Genomic DNA, 26,777 nt, shown 5'->3' with positions numbered 1-26,777 from the left:
ACCCTTGATCATTTTTAGCAATCAAAACTGTCTCCAAACATTGTCAAATGTCCCCTGCAGTGCAGAATCTACATATAATTAACAACCAGAAGATAGAGTCAAAGAAGAAACAAAACCTTGTCCTGATCAGTCTAATCACAAACTTTGCTAGAAAGTTTATTTTTGGATAATGGAAAATCATGAAGTGTTTTAAGTTGGAGAGTGATATGATAAGATTTGCACTGAGAAAAACAATTGTCCTGATTACAATATGAGCCTGTGGATTGAAGAAAGATGGAGGATTTGGGAGGTTAGTAGGGAGACCAACATGGTAATAAATGGAAGAAATGCTGGTGGCTTGGACTGGAGAGAGAAATAGAGAGATTTGGGGGCTCTCTCAAGAATAGAAAAGACTGAGTTTAGTAATAGATGCAATGTGGATTTTAGGATAGGAAGGAACTAGGTGCACATTTTTACATTTTAGGTCATATTTCAGTGTTTGTCTTTTATATCGACACTTTTCTCCTGTATACTTTTCACAAGATTTCTTCTGCCTTATGCCTTTCCACAGTCCTTCCAACATCTCCTCTGCATTCACTCTGGTTTCCCACTTGAGCAGTAATTAGAGATAGCATTTACTGAAATAATAATTATTAGAATTAAAAAAAAATCACATATTTTTGTTAGGAGATCAATAATTGAGTTCTGTTTGGGATTTGGTTAGTTGAAAGGGACCTATGAGGTGCCCAAATGGAGTTATAGAACAGTGATAGGACTCTGTCTGGACTGATAGCATAAGGGTAGAATTATTCTCTAATCGAAAGTTAACTAATTGACAAAAGGAAAAACTTTTAAAATTCCAAATACCATAGACCCTGTATCCCCTTGGAAAATGATTTCCACACTATGTAGAAATCACTTGACAGAAAAAGAATGAAGAGGAATCTTTACTGGACATTCCATTCTATAGATATACTGGGAAAGCACAAATTCCATAGTAGACATGTGACACCAAAACTAGTGATGTGTGCCAACCCAGACTTGCGGATCAAAATCACTGTCATCCTGATTACTAGGTGATCTTGGATGCATCCTTCTCAGAGGTGATTTCCCTAATGGTTACCCAGTCCATCCTTCTAAAGCCTATCTTTTCTACTTTCAATTTCATCATGCCCTTTAACTCAATAATTGGAGAAATAAAAACACTAGAGCAATTCCCTGTCACCTCACAGAAAATTACATTTTGTTGAATATTGAACTCTCTACCAACTGAATTCCTTAAAACTGTATTTAGCATCACTGGTTCTGTTAGTGCCTTTCTCCACATTTTAAAAATTTGCTCCACTTTGTTTTTGCTGTGTACCACTTTTGATAACCAGCATCATCAGCAACGTCCTATGGCTGATGTGCACAATATGCATGCCTTGTTGACTTGTCAAATCACTGAAAATGCTCAAATCAGGATCTTGTTTTCCTTGGAATCATTGTTTGTTAATACTCAAGGACCCCACCACTATTCTATGAAATGACTAAGATGGAAAATCTATTCAGACATAATTCCTTCAATAGCCAAAGAGAAATCAGGAAAGTAGCAGGCATACTTATTGATAAGTCGGTTCACCTCCTGGGATCAAAGAAAACACATTTCTTCAATCTGCTTTAGCTGCAGAACTGTGGAAAAGCCATGTGAGAGGTAATGGCATCACTTTCATTAAACTGATGCATATGGGATGTCATGTGATGAAAGGTCCATGAAGAAATGTGATCTGAGCCAAGAAACACATAATTGTCTGGATGGCTGTGGTCTTCTTTATGAATGAATGCCTAGTGATTGTTTTCACTATTGCCATCCAAGTTCATGGAGAGCTTTACAGTCCTCAGAATGTTAGTATCCCTTCGAAAACCAAGATTATCCCAGATTGAGACACCGCAAATTGTGTGCCATATGATCTTTGGTTTAGATCAGCAAATATTAAAGCATTAGGGCATTCTCTGTGTTTTCAGGGAAATTACAGTGTCAAGAGGCAACATAGTATGCATAGCCTCTGGAATCTGCTTGCATTGCAATTCCAATCAACAATGCAATCTCTTTGTGCCTCAGTTTCCTCAACTGTAAAATGATTATAATAATAACCCTCTTCCACAGAACTGTGAAAAGTAAATGAGTTGATACATGTGAAGCAAACCTGCCTTACAGAAATGCTGCATTGGAATTTGCTGTTGTTGGTGGGTAGCAGCAGATCACGTACAATTATAATACATGCAGTGGCAATTTCACCTGAGTGTGTTCTCATGGCACAGAGAGTTGAGAAACACTTGAAGCCAAGACTTGGTACAGACAGACTATCATGTCTGCCTCATACTAGGGATCAAAGCAAGTCCCCTGGCCAAACCTAGTCAGCATGTAGGGAGGTCATCCCCCACACAGTAAGCGAGCATTGCAAAATGAAAGAGGGGCAAAAAAGCAGGTCTCTTACTGCTACCTACCCAACGCTTTTATGCAGAACACCAGGAGGCATATTGGGTTTCTCTTAGAATTATATAAAGTATGTAAATGTATTTGTGCCTGTGGGAAAGTGCTAGGGAGAATGGCGAAAATCTCATTACCTTCTCTCATGCAGATATGACATCATCCATAGAGTAGAAATCAAATCTGTTTGCTTTGTTTAATTTTTGCATTTAAAATAATACATTGTCGATACCGATATAGCAACAGCAAATAACCTGACATTCCAACACTCCACATGTAATGATTAAAGGAACATTGAATAATCAGTGGCTCACCTAAGCTCCAGCACTTTCCAAAGATGATGTAACTGTGTTCTGAGTCATTAAATAAAGCCACTGAATTCTTCCTCCCCTTATATTTGACCATGTTTAAAAGAATGATATGAGACCATGCTGTTTTCATAACACTGTTGAGAGATGCCCTGTAAGTGGTTTAATATTTAGGCTCCTCTCTTTGACACCTTGGATTTAGAGAATTTTGTCCTGCAACAGAGAGCAAAGATACACACACACACATATATGCATATATACACATATATGTATAAATAGTATATGATGTGTACATAACATGTATAAAACAGTTTCTATTCATCTCCTGATGAATCTGCCTAGAGAGATGATCTGCTCAGAGCAGGTCTTTCAAAATTATTGACTAAACGAATGACTTCTCTGACATTTATTCATTCATTTCTTTTTTAATCAACAATTATTGGTTAACATATTGAAGTCAGATGCCTATGGTCTAAAATATACTAGTTGTATAAGTTACTTAACAACCCAGACCGTATTTTTCTCACGTGTAAAATGAATAAAGATTCTTGAGAATTATATATGTTTATTTATATAAACTTAGCATATTGTGAAGCACAGAGTAAGTTTGCCCCCCACCCCCTCAAAAAAAGTCAGCATGCAGTAGGATCATCAGAAACAGCACTGACTAAACAAAAACCTAAACAAAAACTCCACTGGAGAAGTATTGGTGTTATGTAAAATATAGAACGTGTGTGTCTGTGGGAAGGTGCTGAAGAGAATGGGGTAAATGGGTGTCAAAGGGAATTCAGTGTGAATGGCGGGTGCAGGGTACAAGCAGCGGGGACCATGGGTGGATGGAAGAGAACTTGCAAAAGGCATACAGGATAAAGGTGCACAACTAAAAGGCAAACAGTGAAATATGAGTTAAAATATCAGAATAGACACAGGTCTAAGAGCCACAGGTTAAGTAGAAATCCATTGACTAAGCAAAACAGATGGACATCTAGATTGACTAGTGGTGACTAGGGCAGCCAGTGTCACTGGGGCATGCTTTGGAGGGTACGAAAGAGAACAGAAAGAAAACCCAGGATCAGGTACAGACAGGATCAGAAATCTAGTAGTGTTGGGCACAATGAGGGGCTTACTTAAATACATATACAAACTACCGATTTAATTTTTGTTATACTTATTATGTATTGCCATAAAATTCTGGGGTAAAGCACTTTTCCTTTATTTCATAGATTCCCAGGAGTAATGAAAATAAAATATCAACAATGACAAAATAATAACAAAGCATATAGTGCCAAATTCTGTGTTTAGTGCTTCATTTCTTACTATCTCTATAATAGTTTTGGAGTTGGATATTACTGCCATCATTTCACAGATGAAGAAGGTGAAGCTCAAAAAGTAAATTTACCTACATAAAGTCACACTGTTCAGTAAATAACAAAGAATTTGAACCATCCTGAATTCATATCCCTCAGCCAGCTTTCTTCCTTGGGTTGCAAAATGACTAGGGTTAGAGTAGGGGTACCATGTGAAAAAAAGGGGCACCAGTATCTTTCAATTCAGAGACGCTGGGCTGGAAGAACTCAGTGGAAGGACAATGTCATGAGAGGGCAGAAGGCAAAAGGAAGCTTGTAGAAGATGTAAGTGAGAAAGTCTGAGAAACTGAAAGTAATTTATCCAAAGTCATACAGCCCATACCTAAATACTTACTAAGCTTCATTAATGCCAGTTTCAAGGACCATGGATGATGTCCTCAGTGTTTTCTTTGACATGGAAAGACACAGTTCCTACAGGCTGAAACAACTTTGGCAAATTGAAGGGAGCAGTGTCTGTTCAGTTGAACAGTAAATTTAATAAATACACAGTAAACCAAAATATAAAGACAAGTATACTTTGGGAAGAAACAATGCTTAGCTATAGGAGTTTTATATTCTTACACTTTATTGGCACTTTCTTTTTAATTATCCTTGGACACTTCCTGGAGGAGAAAGCCTTTAAGGAAAGTAATTTTTAAACACATACTTCTTTAGAAGCAGTGGTCATTTTACTGAGATCACTTGATCTATAACATTTTTTTATGCAAATCACTATCCCAAGAACCTTTATGTGGAATACCGTTGCTTAACCTGTTTCTTCTAGTACCAGTTAAGTAGAAACCAGTTACAGAGTGAAGGACTTTTATCAGGGTGCTAACTGTTCTACTGCATTGTGTGAAGATGGATAATTTATAGAAGCTTCTGTACAGTGTACCTATTTGGCTTCCTTTGCCCCATAAAAAATAACTCAGGATAATTGGCTGTTTATTGTATAACAGCTAGTACTTAAATATTTACCACACTCTACCTCATTTAATACTCTCATATAATATTCTCAGTAACTCATGGACGAAGTTTTTATTATTTTTATCAGTTTTAAGCTGATACTGATATTTAGGCTTAGAAAGTAAAAATCGTTTATCTAAGATCGCTCAGGTAGTAAGTTGCAGAGGCAGGATTCCAAGCCATCTTGTGAGGCTTAGGACTACACTCTCACTCTTTCCAAAAATTACATATCCAAAAGGAAAATTTCAGGATTGTATTCCTCATTTTCTGAGCCTACTTTTTATTCATGCCACCAGTTCTTTGTCCTGCTGCTTCCTGTTCCCTTTGCTCTCTCTTCCCTCTCTCTCACTTTTCTTTCTTAAAAAAAGTAATTCCCACCTGTTTAGGCCACAATCAGATTAGACGACTAAACCCAAATGATAAAGTAAATAATAAATATCCTCATTTCCCTGCTCAAATGCTACCTTTTCCATGAAGCCCTCTCAGATTACTCAACCGTAAGTGATTTCTCTACTGACCTGTCATAGACCTCTATTCACCATGATAGGGCTCTAAACACAAGAAGGTCATGTCTTTCATGAAAACTATATTGTGAGCATCTGGAAGGCAGTGATAGTGAGTAACTCATATTTACCATCATTAAGACTGGTATGCAGGTGATTCTATAAACAGTGAAAACAAGGCCAACTCTTCCTGCAGACCCCTTATTCAGGTAGTGTGGAGAAGGAGAAGGAAAAGGCAGAACAAACATAGTAGGGCATGTGGCAGGGAAAAGAAGCTGCAGTTTAGAAGGAATAAATCAATGACAAGGAAAAGCAGTGGTGGGAAAGGAAGCAGAGCAAGACAGTGAGGTCAGAGGCAGGAGAGCAAGGAGTGGTAGGTGGTCCAGCGTGTTCCATGGACGTGTGCACAAGTGACCAGATGGAAGTGCAATGTATACTTATTCCAGGACAGGGGATTTAAAGAAGAGAAAGGACTGAAAAAAATTGTAAAGATCTTAAATGCAAGCATTGTGACGTTAAATGCATTTTCGGAGGAGCTTGCTGCTTACAGCAGATAAAACCCACTCTGTAGGCTTTTTTTTTTGTCTATAAGAACTGTGAGTGTTTGTCAACTCACTTAACCTCATTTGTAAAAACTTTCTCTACTTAATCTCCATTCCTCAGTAGTAACAAGATCTAGGTGAGTTGGGGGAGCAATTCGGGATTCTCCGACTCTAAACTCACTCTTTTTTTAATGCCAGTTTTCAAACTTAAAGAACTTTACAATTCTCTATTTTTTTTTTACATAAAAATAGGTAAAATGTACACAATAATCTTTAATGAAATGTCCTGTTTTGCTCTTCACTAAGGATGAGCCTATAACACGCTAATGGCATCACATCTATTCTAGATTATCTCTACTCACAAATACTTAAATTCGTAAACTAGCTTATTAAAGGCAAATTTAATGTTTGTTTCTATTTTCTTTTGTTGTTTGTTTGATTCTTTTGTTTTGCTTTCTTTAGTTTTGATTTGTTTCTACCACATGTAGCTTCTCAGCATGGTATCTGGGTGTGTCTGATGTGTCTACTATAAAACAATAATAAAAATAATAGCTACCACTTAAGGCTACTTTGCCGTACATCAGGCTCTGCTGTAACTGTTTTGCCTGATATGGTGGCATTTTATCCTCACAACCTTCCTGTGAGGTTGATATTATTGCTATGGTGATTTTACAGGTGAAGGAACTGAGGTGCATCGACAAATAGAAGGTATTGTTAGCAATCTCATTAACAGATGAGAAAACCAAGACACTGAGAGGTAAAATAATGGGCTAAAACCACATAGTAAGTGGTGAAATTCAGATTCAAATCCAGATGCTCCCTTTCGTGGATGTTTAAGAATTGGCTTTTCTGCATTTTATGATAATAAGCCTAAGCAAACATTGCCAGTCAATTTTTTTACTGCCATCCTTGCATATGCCTAAATAGGGTCAAATGCTTAAAAAGTTATTTGTATGTGTGGTTCTCTCTGAAAGATGTCTCCTCTCTCTCCCAGTATTTGCTGGAAAGACAAAACATGGTTTTGAGATATTTTGTTGAAACGAGTGCTTTTTAGAAGGAGAGCTGAACTGTTTTAAATAAAGATTCAATGCTGAGTGATGAATTTCTGATTATATATTAGTAATATACCCACAAGCAAGTAATTATTTACAGTTTGCAAATCCCTTTCATCTTGTATCGTCTTCTTTGATCCTCAAAGGTAATCGGGGGAAGAGTTATTACTGGACTTCAGAGGTCATTTCTGCCACTACATGGCATTGGGAAATTGTCTGATATCTGTGTGACTCAGTAGAATATGCACACTGTTGTCTGAAACAATTTATTCTTTTTTGAGTTCGTATCATCGATGAGACTTACTTGAGAAATTCTGTTCATGTGTGTAAGCCAAAATCAGTACTTGCAGAATGGTGTAAAATTGAAAGACCTAACAGATGTTCATTGTAATAGCATTTCAATATTTTTAAAAATATACTAAGGTAAATTATCGAACGTATGTTAACATGGCAGGGCACTTTGTAATTATTTGTACATTAATTAAAATGGATTAGAATAAAAATAATAATTGTGTACTTGAAAATTAACCTTCCTTTAAGTCTAAAGCTATCACTGCTGATTGTTCCAGACAACCGAGATATTAATCTTTCACATTTGTTAAAGTGTCCAGGTACTTACTCCTGATCACATGACTAAAGGTATATCAGTTTCTGTATCTTGGAAGAAGTACATATAGTTTAAATTCAGAATTAAGTCTTAATAAGTTTACTTTGATATTTAGTTTGCTAATAAGACGTTCTTCCTGCTTGCTGGCGGTTTATCTCAAATAATATTCTTGCAGAACTGTAAGACTATTTCCAGCTTTCATCTCAGTGGTGAATTAATTAATTAAAGGGAAATTAACCTTCCTTAAAGTTCATAGTCACTTTTTAGAATTCAGTCAGCTGAGTTGTCTCCTGTTGAGATAGAAGAGAGCATAGGTAGATAATTTTTTCTGATAAGGATATGAACAACACCCTGTATATTTACAGAAAGATTAAAGTCCTTTCACTTACCTAGCCTGGATGGAGTGTCTTAAATGCTTTAACAAAGACTTACCTGAGTAAGTTATTTGCCCAAGACCACACTGAAAAGCAGCTTTATTGGCCTTATCTGTATTTGTATTCTTTGCCCTAGCTGAAGGTTTTTGTTTGTAATAACAGATTATTATTCTGGATACACTGATTCCTAGACCAGGAGTCAGCAAACATTTTCAGCAATTAGTTTCTTGTTGTCGTCGTAATTCACAAATTTGGTGGCTTAAAGCAACACTAATTTATCATCTTATAGTTCTGGAGCTCAGAAGTCTGAAACTAGTTTCACTGGTCTAAAATCAAGCTGCAAGCAGGCCTGCTTTCTCTATGGAGCCTCTAGGGGAGAATCCACTTACCAGATTTCGGAGGCTTCCTTCATTCCTTGGATCATGGTCCCTTCCTACATCTTCAAAGCTAGCATTGTCGCATTTTTTCCTCTCTGATTTATGCTTGCATCTTTACATCTTCTCTCTCTAACTCTGATCCTCTCACAAGGACCCTTGTCGTCCTCAACTTAATCATATCTATGAAGTCCCTTTTACTATGTAAGGTAACATATTCACAGATTTATGGAGATTCAGACATGAACATCCTTCCATTATTTCACTTACCAAAGACGAGATAGTAAATATTTTAGGCTTTTTAGGTCAGAAAGATTCTGTGGCAACAACTCAATTTGACTGTAGGTAATTTGTAAACAAATAAGACATGGCTATTTTCCAATAAAACTTTATTTACAAAAACAGGTATCTGTCAGGTTTTGATCCATGTGCTCAAGTTTGACAGACTTTCCCTAGCCACACAACATCTTGTATAAATGTTTTTAAAATATATTTCTTATAATGTTTGTTTGTTTGTTTGTTTGTTTATTTATTTTTATTTATACCTACAGCACCTGGTCTTCTTAGGTGATCTCCCATCCAAGTACTAACTAGGCCCAACCCTGCTTAGCTTCCGAGATCAGACATCAGGCTTGTTCAGAGTGGCATGGCCATAGACGATGGACTGTGGCTCCACTGGGGCATGAACTCAGAACCTTCTGCATGTAAAGCAGACGTGCAAACCGCTACACTATGGAACCACATCCTATAATGTTTTAATAAAAAATAAGTAATTAGATAGGTGATAGATAGATAGATAGATAGATAGATAGATAGATAGATAGATAAAGCAAGAGTTTACAGATTTTGAGGTTTAGTTCTAAGAAAATACTTCCACAGAATAGGAACTTCCCCCATTCAGTCTTTCCAGAGCTCTTAAATCCTGTCCTCAATATGAGATTAACTTTCAATGTATAAGTTCTTCCTGCTGCCATGGGCCCCATATAGATGTATTTATGCAAATAGTACCCTGAGAATCATTATTTACTTCCTTTTTACTCTCCATATAATGTAGAATTATTCTGATGATAATGTCTGTCAGACCAGTTGTGCATCTTTTTCAAAAATCATGAAAAATACAGGTAGGAAGAAATTATGGAATTGATATAAACAAGTTTGTTATCCTTTCGTCTCCCAAATGCTGAAAACTAAGTCTTTGGAACACAGAGCATGGACACTATAGAAGAAATGTTTGCAGCTCATCTTCTTGCCTCCTCATAACAAAATTGAGCCTCGATGTTTCAAACACGGTAGAACAACTCTGTCACCTGGGCTAATCATCTTTCGATTCTTGCCATGTGAATAGATTTATGATCTGACATTTGCTATTCTAGTCACAATAGCTCTTGTCTCAGCAATTCAATTTTCAGTGTCTCATGAATTTAATACCTGCTCTATTATCAGAAGACTTGTAATAACTTATACAGCTGAACCTGTTCCAAATTTCCTGTTCATCTTAACCTTTCCACCCTTCCATCTGGGTGTAGGAGATGGCCTTGTAAAAAGGCAAGTTTACTCACCATATTTTCTTCAAGGGGATTTTCTACCACTATGTGTTAGAGTTACAGTGTGACCAAAACATAGGATCTCAAATGTGGCAGAGAGATGAATTTAGACAGAGAAATAGGAAGCAATAAGCAAAGATCTTGCATATCATCTGAGCTCTTTAAGGAACTGTCCCAGTGGACAGGATTATTATTTGCTTTTCCATCAAATCCCTAAAGCTTTTTTCATCACAGCAGCACCTTCTAACTCCTAGTAGCAAACTTCCCATATCTACCTCTTTTAAAACCAGTGCTTATTTTAGGCAAACAGCCAAGCTTCAGAATCTAATTCGAGAAACACTCTACCTCTCAGTGATTTGTAGGTAACTAGACCTACCTTGAACCCAGTGAATATGTACAGATTGTTTGTCTTGGGCCATAGACATCTTCTGCTTTCCCTTGTGCTAGAACATGCCATGTCAGGCAGACAATGCAAAAGAGAAATATGGAACTTAATTGCCAAGAACAAATAAGGGATGCTGATCATCTCACATATCTAGAGGCCAGATTATGTTCTCAATCAATGAAATAACACTTCGGTCTTCCTACACAATTGTTTCAGAAGAATGAACAGTAATCACAAAAATTTAATTTTATACCTGTCTAGTTCAATATTATTTTAGCTGTAGAAGACTTTATATATAATAAATAGAAATAAAAGTAATTATAGAATAAATACATGTAAGTTCAAATTTATAATTCTACTAGAACAAAATTTGAAATTAATACTGACATCTAATTATTTTTGTTTTACATTGATTGAATTTCAAAAACGAAATCTGAATTCACATATATTTGAAGTTTGATAATAACCTTTTTTAAAAACATTACAATGTGATTTTAAGATACTTTTTAAAATAAATATTATGTTATAGAATAGTTTTACATAAGAATAGAAAAGTTTTCCTTCTTTCTTTTCTTCCTTCTTTCTTTCCTTCCTTCCTTCCTTCCTTCCTTCCTTTCCTTCCTTCCTTCCTTCCTTCCTTCCTTCCTTCTTTTATTCAGTATATCCTTTTGATTGCCTACTATGCAACAGTCCTTGTTAATCACTCAAAGTAGAATTACTGCTATGTAGTATTTTATAAGTACTTTTTTTTATTATTAAAAGTAAAGTCAGAAAATGTACCTAAAACTGAAAGCCTAAACTATCTATGATATCATACCAATATGGATTGTTGTGCTTGCTTATTCTTGCATAACTCACTCTGATGGCATCAGAAGAGCCATCACAGAGCAGATGTGCTTAAACCTTCTCAGCATTTGATTGAACATGACACACTTTCATTGGAGTACCATGCTCACTCATAATTCTATGCGAACAGACTTGCTCAAAAATTTAACAATAAAGAGAAGAAAAGGGTAACAATTTTACAAATTGGAAACACCTTTAAAAATGTTTAAATATAGGCACCAAAATGACAGGAGTCACTTTATTATAAATACTGACACATACACTCAAATGCAGTTAAACGTAACACAAAATGAATATTTTGGCGGTTTTCTTTGTGTTAAAAATTTGGCATCAAATATAATTATTCTATTGCTTTGCAATACATTTTAACACTCATATTATATAAATAAAATAGATATTTTTTGTTGTTATGCCTAGGAAGATCAACCATCTTGGTATGCATAGAATTGTAGGAATGGGGGAAGGTGAGGTTGATACGTTCCAGGCACACGGATCTTTCATTGATAAGCCTGAGAAGTTCTGGGCAAACCAGGGCAAACAAGTTGGTCTCCATAATTCTACCACTATACCATGTAGTTTACAAACCACTGTGTTGAGTTCTGTGTCATTAATAAAATAATTGTCCTTAATAATTAATTGCAATGGGTTCACCTACTTCTTTGATTTTAAAAATACTTCTGCTCAGGCCCACCCAAGACCGATAACATTGGGGTCAATACATGTGAACAGCTCCCAGGTGATTCTAACATGTAGCAGAGCCAACAACCACTACTCCTGGGCCCTGCAAATGCCCCACCATAAGGCTCAGCCTGGCTTTAGTTAGTAGGCAGAAAAACAGCAGAGTTAAGAAAACAGTCCCATTGAGGGATGACTGGACCTACTCCTATTGTACCGTTTATGTGAACTTGCCCAACAGGAGGTAGATGTGGTCTTGCTTCTCTTTATAAAGTCTGCTACTCTCCTCTACAGCTTCTCTCCATATAGCAATCTTGTATGTGACATCTGAATTCTCTAAACTGTTCCATAAACTGAGAATTCAAGATTTAAAATTTCAGGATTAAAAGAAATAGACTAAATGTTTCTAGAACAAGGATTGTGACACATTTAACTCTATAACCTAGTGCCAAGCACACAAGATTCAATTTATTGTCAAACAATAAAATTTGTCCTTTTCCAATTTAACCAAAGAAATGAGGTGCTTCAACCAAGGAGTTCCTTTATGTTTCCAATATTCATCAAATATTTATTATCATGTGCTATTTGGTCCAGCCTTCATGGGATGCATTTACAGGAAATGTTAAAAATATAATCAAGCAATGATTTCAATGTTATAAATGCTCTAATTTGTCAGAGTAGCTCTTTATTAATTATTATCATATTTTACATTGTATAAGATACGCTTCTAAACATATGTAAATTTGTTTACTCCTCGTTACAAACTTATGACTTAGAAAATATTCCCATCTTACAGGTGAGGAAAATGGGAGTGTAAATAGTTAATTAAATTACAAAGGCCACAAAGTTAGTAACTGGGAGGACTGTATTTCAAACCGAAGCAATCTTGGTGTCCTGCCCTTCACTGCTCCTTTATATCACCTCCTGTCAGAATGGAAGTTGGCAGAAATATGTACTGGAACACCCTTCCGTCCCCGCTCCTGCACCCATGGCTTCACATAAGAAAAGGAAATATAAGTTTATGAGATACTCTTCACCTCCAGATTTAATGATTCTTTTTGGTAAGTAGGATCAGGATATGATCCCAAACTTGGGCATCCATGAAGTACACTTTCTATTACTGTCTCATCTGGCATTATATTCAGAAAATGACAGTTTGGTGATCGTAGAAAGATGCTTATGCATGCTACAGCCCTAATTCTTAATTTATCAGATGAGAAACAGAATTTTAAGTGAATCTGGAAATAGCTCAGAAAATACAGCTAACCATTACGAACCCTGAGAAAGGGAATAAAAAAGAGAGAAGGAATGGGTTAGAGAGAAAGACACAGGCAGACGGGTATCACTATAAAACAGACACTCTAACGTGTCCTGATTGGATAAACTCAGTAAGAGTCTCATCTCATGCCCCTCTCTCAAGTGGTCCTAGAAAACCAAAAGCACCCTTAGGGATGTTTCATGTGTGGTACTAGCCCACCTGGTACCTACAATTGCCATGCAAATTGCATCCTGTTTTTCCCATCCTCTTCCAACTTCTACATCTGTTTTCTGCAAGTCGTTTTAAAAAAAGAAGTTTACTGCCACTATATACTTAAAAAAAGTCAGTGTGCATAACACAGTTTCTGTCTTTAGATTTACCAAAATGTCAAGTATTAGAACAGTGTTGGGCTCCATGTAGTTGTGGGGAGAAGGGTCTTCTTCCTGATTCTGTGATATACTTTGTCTCCTGGGACAGAGTCAGCTCTGTGGGTGCCCAGAATTTTCATATCTTTCCCAAATATTGCTTCTATTAGACGTTGCCTCTGAATTCTCTTTCTTTCATGGGAACCAAAAAACAGCCGTATCTGGCAGGTGTCCAGTTCTTTCTTATAATTAAACTCTGCTTTTCCTACCCTTATTGTAGAATAAAGTCTTCTATGCACGTGAAGACATTAAAAAAAAAATTCTTTTAGGGTCTGAGTGAGAATGGGGTAGGAGTAGAGAGAGTTTATGCCAATGTGAGAGAGAAAAAAAAGATACAGTTTAAAATGGCTTGCTTTAAGAATACAGAAGTAGTAACATAGAGAAGAGATAAATCAGGAGTTTTGCGTATGTTCCAATTAGACGTATATGACCTATATGGATGTGTGACATAATGCTCTGTTTCTCACAATAATTTAAAATATTATTCCATTTTTTTCTTATTTCTCTACCCAAACTTCATGAGATAGACATAAAAATGTAGTATTGTTCTCTTACATAGATGAGAAATTTAGATCCAGTTATTAGCCATCTCATTTATGGTCCCTTGGTAAATACACAGCAGATCTTGTATTAAACAGTGCTGATTCTTTTTCTTAATATTGAACAGGGACTGCCAGAAGTTAATATCCTCTATTGCAGACAGCGTCTATCAGCAAATTGCAATGCTCACTATCCAAGGCATTGAAACTTAGGCAGAACGTTTGCAGATGATTTATAAGATTTTTTTTCTTAAAGGACTTTGGACGGAATGTTAGTCAGCAAATAAGTACAAGAACTTATTTTTGTCCCCAGGAATGAAATGAGGAATTTAGCTGGCTATTGAGTTTGCTGTTTTCACAGTGGATCAGCAGAAATTTATTTGTTCCAGGAATCCTAGCCGCTCGTGCTTCCCTCGGATACGTAAAGTTACCGGGCTCTCGGTCCGAACGTTCTCAGCCTCGCTTTCCCATCTATAATCTGGCCCTTTCTGGGTGAAGCACACAGGAATATAATGAAAACCAAAAAGGCTAGTTGGCTTTAGGGCTGTGTCAATATAACCTCAAATTCTAATTTAGAAAAGACGGCATCGGAGCATGTGAATGTGAATTGCACCGTGTTCATCTGGAACTGGATTCACTGAACAAAACAATTGTTCTCCCAGGTGTGTGGAACATATGGGTTTTTCTAAAGCGAAGCAGAAGTGTTAATCAAGATTTTGCAAGGAGAGTCACAATGAAATGAAGAGCTTCTTGGGTTTCCACATTCTTTCCTCTACCTTTGCATATGTGTCAGGATTTGCCAAAAGTAAAGGAGAATCTTTGTCGAATTACAGTTGTCAGTTTTCAAGTGTTTTATTTAACTTTCTGGAAACAGAAAGAATCTTCTACGAGTTGAAGCAGGCTCCAGATATCTCAGAACAAAGTCTTGGCCCAGCCAGATTCCTGCCCCCTTGCACTGGTTTTAAATCACGAATATGGTCAACAAGATCATAATTGAGAGATGAGCTATTTTTTCTCATTTTACATCTTTTAAAAAGAACATTTTTATGCCCCTCCTGTGATGAAGAAAACAACAGTCACTATAGAAGATTTTGAAAAAAGAAAATTAAAGCAGAAAATGAAACTCATCTCTCACAATGTCTTTTATTTCCTCCTAGAAAAAGCAGCATTTAATTTTTAAAGAAATCTTTTGTATTGTCTTGTTATATCTTTCCACACACATCCACATGCCCCATACTATATATACGAGTTTGTTCTCTCTTTTTAAAAATTTAATCTCTCATGATTCAGTTTCTATATCAATAAAAATAGTCTTCAAAACCATGACCTCACATTACTTTTTTAAATATGGATGTAATATAAATTAAAATGTCATGGCAATATAACTTTTGATATAACTTGATTTACAGTCATTTTGTGTTTTCCACACAGCCCTTGCTATGAAAGAGGAGTGGGCTATGAGTCTCATCGTCTGGGATGCAGAGTGACATGAAAGGCAGGCAGTGTGATCCCTGTGTTGTTCCCAAGATTCTCTGAGTCCAATCTCTGAGGATCAAGCTGAGGAAATGATTACAAACAAAACAGGATTTCCAGAATTTCTGCTCTTGTTTGTGAAGCCTCAGATAGTCAAGACCTAAAATCATCTCCAGTGATCTTTAAGTTGGAGAAGAAATTACAAATGATGGTGCCAAGCCGGAGATAATATTTGAATCCTGGTGGGTAAACCCAGAGTACTCATCTACTAGCTCTCTAGGATTACTACATTATTGTACCAACTATGCCATTGGCAAAACTCTATATTTTACATGATTGAATTATTCAGGCTATTTTATTACAGGTAGAGTTTACCATACTTGAAATAGCCTCAGTTTAATCAGAAAGTGGGCTTTTCACAAAGTGATGCCATGGTATTAACATCTTTATAATACCAAGAATACAAGGTCCTAGTGCTTCTACAGTAAGAATGCCCTCCAGATACTTAGGGAGATAAATAGCCTTACATTTTGACCCTGTGATTAGAATTATGCAAATGCCTCAAGCCTGATTTATAGAGATTTTCAAAGTGATATAGATGCTAAGATAATTGCAACTTTCCAAGTCTTTCTTTTTACTAATTTCCAAAATTAGGGAACAAAACTGATCATAAGAAGTTTCCTACATCACATCTTGTCTGGTATAGTTGTTATATTTCAAGATTCATAAAACAACCCCTAAGTTGTGTCTTGCGCAAACAAAATATGCAAACTTCACCTAAATTTACATATCAGTATGGTTGGTTAAATTAGCATGCAGCTCTCCCTTATGACAAGATAAAATAAAATAGAAAATCTGAAAAAGTTTAAATTTTTAAAACTATATGTTATCCTACAGTTATTGTTGACTGCTACTACAGAACAAGAAAAAATGTCATTGAGAGAACTAAAAATGCTCAAAAATTTTAGACTTTAATTGGACCTTTTAGAAGGCTCCTTGCTTTCCTCGATACTTGTTCCTTCATTCTTGTTCTTTATGCCACATTTCCTAAGCTGGTCAGGAAGTTAAAGTCTTTGCAGGGTTAGCCATTGATTTATTTTTATCTACTGGACATCAGTTAAGTATTCACCATATCCAGTAGCGTGGGCAGGATGTTGAAAGCGTGAAGAGATATATGAGTTGTAGTGACACCTTTCAAAGTGTAAAATCTAATGGGGGAAATACACCTATGAAATTACACACGGCTTTGCATTTTTATTAAGGTGATAAGATAAAGGATAATGGAATATTTTCAGAGATTCAGAGAATGTGAAGATTGCTATGAGTTAGAAGGATCAAGGAGGACTTTCTCAAAGAGATGGGGTTTAATTTGGACCTGAAGGGTAGGTGGTACAGAACTTTGTCACTGTCCATTGTGTGAGAGTCAAGAAAAAGGAAAATCTTGCTAATAGATCGTAAAACTCTTGCTACTCAGGGACTGGCCTTTGGAATATGCAGAACAAATAATTTGTTCTTCCATACTTCCTTTATTTCCTTAAGAGTTTATATTTTCTAAATAGAATCTGTCTCTGGAAAGGTATATTAATGATTGGTGTTATGGAAGTAGGATACTGTCTCAAAAGTAAAACAAAAATCATTACACTATAAAAAAGAAACATCGTAGAAAAATTTTATTTCATAGAGACCTCCTTATTTAATACCTTTGTATATATTTTAGTACTGTTGTATGCAGAGCACTATTTACCCTGCCTTAAAGGAGATCAATTTGCTTGTATTTGAGCAAAAGCATCTAAGAGCCACACACATGGGCAATGGAAAATTGTACCTGTGTGCATGTGTGGTGTACATATGTGTGCAAGTGTGCGTGTGTGTTTGTGATTGGGAGTGGAAAGAAAGAGATGTATGTCAGGGTCGAAGGAGTTATGACAGGATGCCTTAAATAAACCATTGATTTACATGTACAAGAAGAAATTTAACAATCGGTTGTGACCTACTTCTGTGTGCATGCACTGGCTTTTAGGATTACAAGCCCTCTTGAAGCTTCTCGGACCTCTGTCCACATGTCCTACTTCACCCTAATAATATATGCATCCGGTTGGCTTCATGTTAAGAGAGTCTCAATAAATTATTTACAGAATTTACATTTGCATTTCTGAAAGAGTACTCTTCAATTGTAGCAACATCTTCATTCTAGAAAAAGAGAAGACAACAAGATAAAAAGATAAGAAAGTTCAGAAAAGAGCATGCTTGATCAAAAGAGCAAAAATATAAGAAACTGAAAATCAGCATCTATTTCATAGTAAATATTAATATGGAATAAAAAGGGGAAAGGAAAACTAAGTTGCAAAACCAGTCTCCCTAGCTAGTCTACATACTTCCTAGCTTTCTAAACTAAAATCTAAAAATGTTTTCTCTGTGGAGAAAGTCTTGTGGTCTAAATAGACTGGTCTTTGGAGGCACAAGGGCTTGATCCAGTCCCTCTTCTGTGACTATCACTGTTCTGTCTGTACATTATTTTGTCACTTGGATTGATAATTTTATCATTTTAAAAAAATCAGAATAGTACTATCTATCTTATGAGTATTGAAAAGATGAAGAGAATAGCATATACTGAACAGTATATGAATCTCACATATGAATTAAATTAATATAGCTAACTTTCCTAAGCAATTTGTGATGAAAAAATAAACGAATGTTTTAACTGTATGAATTCATTTAACCATTAGAGTAAATCTTGAACTTTTATGCCCATTTCGTGTTTAGAAAATTGAGGGGTGTGGAAAATAAATATCTTTCTCAGGGTTGTACAGCCAGGAAGTAACCAAGCCAGAATTCAAACAGGAAATTTGTCTACAGAAACTAAAACCCCAGACACTCTGCTTTGCTCAATAAATACTATCAGTTTTATTATTACTACTACTGCTAATCTTCTCGTACTGGGATACCATCACATCCGATCCTCTTCTTAATTATACCTTTAAAAGAAAAGACACTTTAATTTAGCACCTTCTTTCAGGATTATCTCCTTTTAATGATTATTTATAAGGAATTCCCTTAGAATAGCATTTATTGCACACAATTATGGATATTGTCCAAATTCTCCAGAGATGTAAGATCCAAGTTAAAAATCTTTAAAGGCCAACATATTAACTTTTCTATAACTCTATGCAACAAAACAAATATATGTACAATTTATGTATGTAATAAAATCTGTGTAAACACATGCTAGTGACCTACTTTCCGCCAAGCCTGTTTCATTTCTTAAATCTGCACTTTCTTTTTCATCAGGAAAAATCTTTTTTCCCCTCTCTTAGTTTTCTACTCCCTGTCTCATTCTAGGCAATATGTCTCTGGGTAATATCCATTTCTATATCAGGTAGAGTTTGGGAACATAAGTTTTCCCTCTCTTTGTAGCTTTTTATTTGAGAGTTTAGAATAAATAACATAAAACAATTCACCGTCAAGATTTCTAAAAAATCAATGCACGGTTAACTTCCCCGTCTCTGCTCATCAGATTGTTTTATATATTACAATGGCCTTATTTCTATGAAGAACGGTGCTGAATTATTTTCATTACATTCTCTATGATGCAGCTAATATTTCATCCCAGTAGAAGAATATTGGATACTGGGAGCTTATCTGAGCTTATCTTGCCCTGATTCATATATTTATTCATCCAAAATATCACACAGCCTTTATAAAGAATGCAGTAGTTCTCTATGTTCTGACATGAAAAGATATTCAAGATATATTAAGTAAAAAAAAAGCAAATCAAAAAACAATATGTTTACCAGAACCTGATTTTTTTTCAAAAATAAAAATAAATAAAATCACTCCATGTATATGTGTATCTACAGAAAAATTCTAGAAGGATATATTTCAAAATGTTAATATTAGTTACCTCTGAGAATTAAATTTACATGCATATGAGGGCAATAAGGAACAAGATAAAGCACTCTTTATTTATATACTTTTATATTGTTTAGTTTTGTATAGTTTTTTAGTATCATTCAGTTTTGTATTTTATAATATTACTATAGCAATTACAAACAAATCATTTATATTATACCTGCTATTGTAGGATTCCGTGCATACACAAAGACCAATGGGACATTTTTGAACTTGGTGATATGAAAATCTAACAGATGGCATAAGACCAGTGAAAACCACAATTATAATTCAAAGAGAAATGTACATATATTTGAGATTAGGAGAAACTTACATTTTATTATGACTGTCAAAGAAATAAAAAAGAAACGGCATCTGATTGGGAAAAAACACTTTTAATAGAAAAAGTTCTTTTAACTTGAAGGAATGTCTGTCTTTTCTCCTTTCTGTTGCCACTGCCTAGAATATGGTAGGTTCTCAATAAATGTGGTTTGTAGGAAAGAGGAAAGAAAGAAGGAAGATGTGAAATAGAATAATCATTTGGTCACAGAGGTTTAAAGCTGAAAAGAGTATAGAGTTTATCTTGTGTCATGCTTTCATGCTCTTTGGAAAAATAGTGTGATTCCAGTGTGATGCCCTGTCTTGGGTGGGACCTAGGGTGTCTCACCCTAGTTCTACCCAGCAGCTTTTTTTATTATTATTATTTACTTATATTACTAAAAAATTAATGATCTGGTTCAACCCTCTGAAAAAATTTTTCAGAGGAGTGAAAATTTTCCTCTGGTATATATATTTAGTGGTACATTTAATACTAGATCTAGAATCTTGGTGTTCTTAGAAGTTTGTTTGTTTTGTTTTTTTTTTTTTTCAGTGAATATGAGCCTAAGTAAAACATCTAGTTTGTTCAAAGGCATGGGATTGAAGTATATTTAAATATGAGGCATATTAAAAAATAGTGACTAGGTCAGATTGACTAGAACACATGACTTATACTGAGAAGTCATGAGAGAAAATCCAAGCTCTACTTCATAGTCATGGAAGAATATAAGAGTCATAAGAAGAATATCCATCAAGTTGCTTCACAAGGTGGGAGAAAGGTAACTTCTGATTTTTACCAAAATCAAGTAAAGAAGATCAGCTCTAACCTTGTGCCTGAAACAATTTTTTTAAATTTACAAATTATATGACATAACAGTGTTCAAGACATTGGATATTAAGCAACAAAAGGCAATGGCTATTGTGAGACAATGGGAGATCACTGAGAGAACCAAATGTGAAATCTATGGTTCCCCCAGCCTCCTGCCCACTGTGATTGTCAGAGACTGCTGTGAAAAGGGGGCAATCATGCGAAGAGCTAGAAGTGCATGGACATGGAGGCTCTTAGGATAGAGTTCTCAGGGACAGGGTACCAGAGAGGAGAGAGCTGAAGAGAGACAAGACACAGAGAGAAGAAATGAGAGAAAAGTCAGTACAGGGGTCTGAAGAGATGCTGCCTCAACTTTCAGCTCATCAGTGCATGTGTGTAAAGCAACTACAGTGGAAGTCACTCTAAAGAATAGACAGAATGGTACCTGGCACACTCTCCTGGTGAAGAGTGGCTCCTGTTTCCCACAGCCAGAGTAAAAAGTCTCATAATTCATGAAGCACTTGGTAGGGTACACAGAAAGGACTTGCTTCCACACGGACGAAATTAGCCCTAATCTACACACTGCTCTGTTACCGAGAAGCAGAAATTAAAAGCCAGGTTCAGAAGGATCAAGTCATCTCTAAGAAATATCACTATATTCCAGAACAAAAGAAACTAGAATTTATTTTAATATTCTAAGTAGCTCTCATTTCTTTCTCAATTTTTGTTATAAAGATTATGTTGTCAATTTGTGTATCCTTTTACAATAGAGAATTAAATATTTTTATGAACAAAATTAATTAGAAACCAAAAAAAGTTCACATAAAAATAGTTATTAATGATTAAGATATAGTTTCTATAACTCCAACTTCATAATTCAACTAAAAAATTTGCACTATTTACCTCTATTTCCGACATAATTAGTTGATAAAGAGCTTGTTCTAATAACAATAATAAAAAAATGTTCAGGATAAAAGTTGTCTGAACTCTTCCTTGAGGCTGACTTCAAGGTGAAATGATGTGGTTTTGGCTGCTAAAAAAAAAGTGCCCATTAAGTACACTTGTCAGGAATATATAAGAGGGACAAATTCCTTTCCCTGTGGAGTAGGGGTGTGTTTACTAAACCCATCGGTCCTCCATTCCTCGAAGACATTGACATTCTGAATGCCACTGCTTATTCCACTCTAACAGCTAAGATTTGTCTTGAAAGAAAAGAATTTATATGTTTCTCCATGCCTGTGACTGGTACCTGTTTCATGAGTTTTAAAATTGGGTTCAGAGGAAATACAGTACTTTAAAGGTAAGATTGTGTTCAACTGTTCATTATTTTGACATACAGTCTATTTAGAGGTTCTCTTGCCTTAATTCCTGATGTAATTAGCCAGAATGAATTGGGATCAAATAAAGAAAAAAATAGAATGCTTTGCCAGCTGATTTGGTAGGGTATGGCCAGTAGAGGAGAGAGGTAGCCAGGGTAAACACCTCTGAGGAGAGCACGGCCATTGCGACGGACAAAATGAGCATTCATGCATGATTCAACTTGCATAGTGACATCGAGAATATGTACTGAGATGAATGAGAAATATGTAGAAGTTTCTATTTTTAAAATTCGTCATCTTTATTGATAAGCATTAGTCAAAAGTCAAGATTTGTTAAATACATGGGCCAAGATGACCAAGAGCAGAGACATAGTCTTGACTTATGCTCTAAAACTATCCCAAATGGCCTTTCCTGGAGCATAAATTCAGGGGTAAAAAAATTATAAAGTGATTGGATCAAACCAAACAGATGTTTGCAGAATCATCAAGGGCCCAAGAGCTGGACTGCTTTGGAAATACAACCCGCCCCCCGTTCCGCCAGAATTACAGGGGAAAAGTGGCCACCTCAGGACCCCATGTTACTCCCCTAGCAGAGAGATTTGGGGAGACGGATGTCCTAGCTAAATTGTCCAGGGCTGACTTGTTAATAGAGTCAGCAAACCTCAAGTTATTTCAGCTGCTGAGTTTCTTAATGCCACAGGCAATTTCTATGCCTCCTTTCCAATGAAGCTGGGGAAAAAAATTGTGTTTGTATTTTGCAAGTCTTGCAGATTTATAAGTTTCTGTATTGAATGTGAACCCTCTCACAGGGGAGGTCAACAATATTATACTTGAAAGTAAAAATCTCACAATTGATAAATGAAGATACAATATCTCCTCCTCAAGCTATATGGTCCAAAGCTATTACAGAGGCATCTGTGAATACTAAATGATTCTGCTTTTTTAATACAGATATTAATGATGAAAGCTTAAACTCTTCCCCAGCTAGTAATGCAATGGGATTATCTTCTTTATTCATAGAATTATATTCTAATAATCTGATGATTTTTGAAAATCATTCCATACCACTCATTTAAGGGGAACTAACATTTATGGAGGGGCCAATGAGTGCAAGACATGGTCATGGATGTTTATGTTTGGTACTTCAGGGAACCTTAAAATTATTTTATTTCAGCTAAGAATACTGAAGCTTTATCCAGTTAAGGATTTTGCCTAAAGAAAAAAATGTCTGGAAGTAGAAATGAGAAAGAGGGTGGGCCACATGGTTCACGACTTGTACCTAATCTCTGTAGACCTGACCTAGGTTAATTTTTCATGGGTTTTGATTATCTGTATCAAGGCTACTCTTTGTTAGGAAAGAAATGTATTCCTCATTAGAATGAGGAGCCTAATATATGTGAACATTCCAAAGAACTTTCTAGATAGGGAGATAGCTTTGAAAACAACTACCTTTATTATTTTCATATACTCTCTTCCCCCTCCTAATTGAAGCCATTTTCAAATGGTGGAACATAATTTATATCAGAATCTGTGTGATATCCCATTTGAAAAAAACTGAATAAAACCTCTCTGGGGACAAACAAGGAAGCTTTGTTTAAAAACTGAATAAAACCTCTCTGGGGACAAACAAGGAAGCTTTGTTTAAGCCTTTCTAATGAAACAAGGAAACCTAACCATAGCCGGCAAGCGAGTTCTTAGATTTGCATTTTCTTTGGAAGGTAGATGGTTTTGCTTAGTGCTGGAACAGAGGGTAATGGAGAATAATGGTTAAGTATATGGGTTTTGAAGTCAGGCAACTGAGAATTGTAACCCAGTACAGTCATTTGTGTGACAGTGAGCCAGCAACTTAATCTCTTCAAGTGTGAATTTGCTCCTCTAGACTCAGGGGGAGAAAATAACCTGCCTGTGGAGATGCTGTGAGAACAGAACATTACAAGTATGCAGAGCACCTAACACTTAGCTGTTGAGCATTTCTTACTCACAAGGAGAGAGCTAAGGCTTCATATGTATCACCTCATAGAAAACAACTTCATGAGGTAGATGTGCTTTTGTTGCCGTTTTACATTTAAGAAAATCAAGGTTTACAGAAGTTAATATGAAACAGGACTATAGACACACACTTGGGCCAGGCTATGAATGTAGGTTTATGTCTACATCAACACCTCAGCTCTTTAGCATGTTCCTCTTAGTTTTACATCTGTGATCCTCATGCCACTATGAAGAAAGTAGGTTTGTAAGTCCCAAATAGGAAATTAGTAATAGAGGATCCATGGACTTAAATGACTTGCTTAGAAGCACATGGTTGGTATGTGGTGGATCTAGGACTGGGACCCAGGTCTGTGTGATACTCTCTTCACCACTAGTGTCTCTCTCTCATTTATCTCCTCGAATTCTCACTCTGAATGTGCTCTATACCCTCAGACTGTCTATAGTGCGGGTCCCACACTGTCTCTGCCCAGCATTAATCACTAAGTGACTTCTTATTACCGACAGAGTAAAACCAAACATTTTTATGGAACTTGCCTGGCTCTACCTGATTTGAATCCTGCCCTCTTTCTTGTTTCACGTGTTGGAGCATTATCTGTCATAGTCCTTGATTACATTCTCTATTGCACTACTTATAACTTCACTACACTTGCCATGCTGTTCTATGTCTCTCTGCATCGATTCATGCCTAGAATGTGTTTTCTCTTCTTGTTCACTCTGTGACTTCCTATTTTCTCTCTGTCTGAAATCCTGGTCCACAAGTAAAACTGACCATCTCCATGATGTGGCCATCAAATATGCCACTAGGCTTGCTCTGGGAGCATAATTAATTGATAGCCCTAGTTGCTGCTTTCAACATCCACCAGGGCTTTTGCTGATAGGCTATATTCCCAGCCATTGGGCTGCTCCCAGCCATTGACTGCTTCTCATATAAGCTCATTCTTATGAAACACAGGACTCCATTCATAGGGAACTTCAGCTCAAGGATGTCTTATTGATCTAACTCAACCTTTCTAAGATGGTGTTGCAAATCCAGCCTCTTTCGTCCGACCTTCTGACCTTCCGTTCTCCTTCACATGTGTCAGACTTCTTTCTTTTTCTTGATTGCTCGCCTTTATCCTTCATAGGCATTTCCCCCAATAAATGTTTTATATTTCTGTTGCCTTGGTGTCCGCTTCTCGATGGACCTGAATTAATATAGCCTGTATTCTGTACACATACTATCACAAATCAAGATTGCATTTATTATTTGACTTATCTCTCCTTCCTAATTAGATTATGGTGCCAATAAAATCAGAAAAACAAAAAAGCATTGTGCTACTTTTATTTTTAGTGCTTAGCATACTACTTAGTCCTTAGCGGATATAGTGAGCATTTGGATAAACGAGTACCAAAAGTATGATCTTATCTAACATGAGTTTATTTAGATCATAACAAGCAAAACTACATCTTTATTTCTTAGTTAACACTGCCAATCAAAGTGGAGATACCTGGAAGTTAGCTTAGGGTCACTAATATTAGGTTTGTGTTTCAGAGTATTACCATTTAGCTTCTTTATGCCCAAAATATTTTCTTGAGTTCAAATGAGTTTTCATGCTTATGAACTTAATTTAACTAAACTTGAAATCTCAGTGAATATCTCTCATCACTAAATGAAACAGCTTTGATTAATCACTCTGAGCATTTCAAAATATTCTGTCAGTTAACCTATATTTAACATAAGCATGTGTAAAATCTATATGAGAGTTCTCATTAGTAGGAAAGCATATTCTTGGAGAGCTAGAAAATCAGGCAGTAATTCTTCTTAATATTTCAAGTACATAGAGTATAGAACATTTCCATTTATTACTGGTAAGTTTTTTATAAATCTGTTCTGATCTGTATAATAATAGAATTTATTAGTATTTTTTCTTTTTCAAGATATATCTTACTTATTTTTATTTTTGCTAAAAAGTTAAATACTCCATTTATAATTAAATATCTCTTTACGAAAAATTACACTGAGTTGGCAACCTAACTCGAAATCCTATCATTGATTGACTCCAGCTAATTTTACTGTTTATTTATCTCCATTTGTCATACTTGGGAATCTCTATTAGTATTTTTTTTTGATGTGTGATCTCTTAAATATGGTTTGTGTTATTCTCGTATCATGGGTAATGATACTAATAAACATCATTTACTGAGTATCTATCATGTGCACCAAAAATTATGCATTAAATGCTGTTATCCTCTTTTCCCAAATTAGATGCTAAGGATCAGAGAAGTAAAAGAACATGGAGGGCACTGCACAACTAGATCATCAGTGACTTGAACCCAGATCTGCATGCTTTTCTGGATGATTTAATCTTAGCTATTGTCTGGTGTTTTCACTATACAGTTTGAACATTATTCTATGAAATATTGTTAAAATTCCTCTCCTAAGAACCCTGCTGTTTATCTTACAAGCAATTGAGAGCCACTCAGGTTTTAATGCCAGAGGAAAATAGGGTCATTTGGTATGTACTTTAAAAAAGTGTGAAAAGTAGACGGCGTGAATGATGGTGGATACAGTTGGAAAAAGGGAGACATGGAAGCTTGTTACTGACAGAGTCCAAGCGGGAAGTGATTGGGGTCTGATCTTAGAACATAGGTAGGGATGTGAACAGGAGGGGCGGATTGGAGAAGCACGTTTAAACTTAATTGTTCAGGACTGTGTGAACTGTGGGCCTCTGATCAAATTACTTAGCTGCTGTGCATCTGTTCGCTTCTCTGTAAAGTGGAGATAAAATCTTGTTCATGGTGTTATCATG

The 26,777-nt window shown here is 35.9% G+C and overlaps 1 pseudogene; it reads right to left on the bottom strand.

Annotated features, from left to right (window-relative positions):
* Nucleotides 1-9,063: 9,063 nt before the first annotated feature.
* On the bottom strand, nucleotides 9,064-9,179 carry LOC120610465 (uncharacterized; annotated as a pseudogene).
* Nucleotides 9,180-26,777: the final 17,598 nt, after the last annotated feature.

The sequence above is a fragment of the Pteropus medius genome, unplaced genomic scaffold, assembly GCF_902729225.1.
Source record: "Pteropus medius unplaced genomic scaffold, Ma_sr-lr_union100, whole genome shotgun sequence".
NCBI classification, from domain to species: Eukaryota; Metazoa; Chordata; class Mammalia; order Chiroptera; family Pteropodidae; genus Pteropus; species Pteropus medius.
Note: the sequence above shows the minus strand (reverse complement) of the source record. Positions and strands in the feature narration are given on the sequence as shown.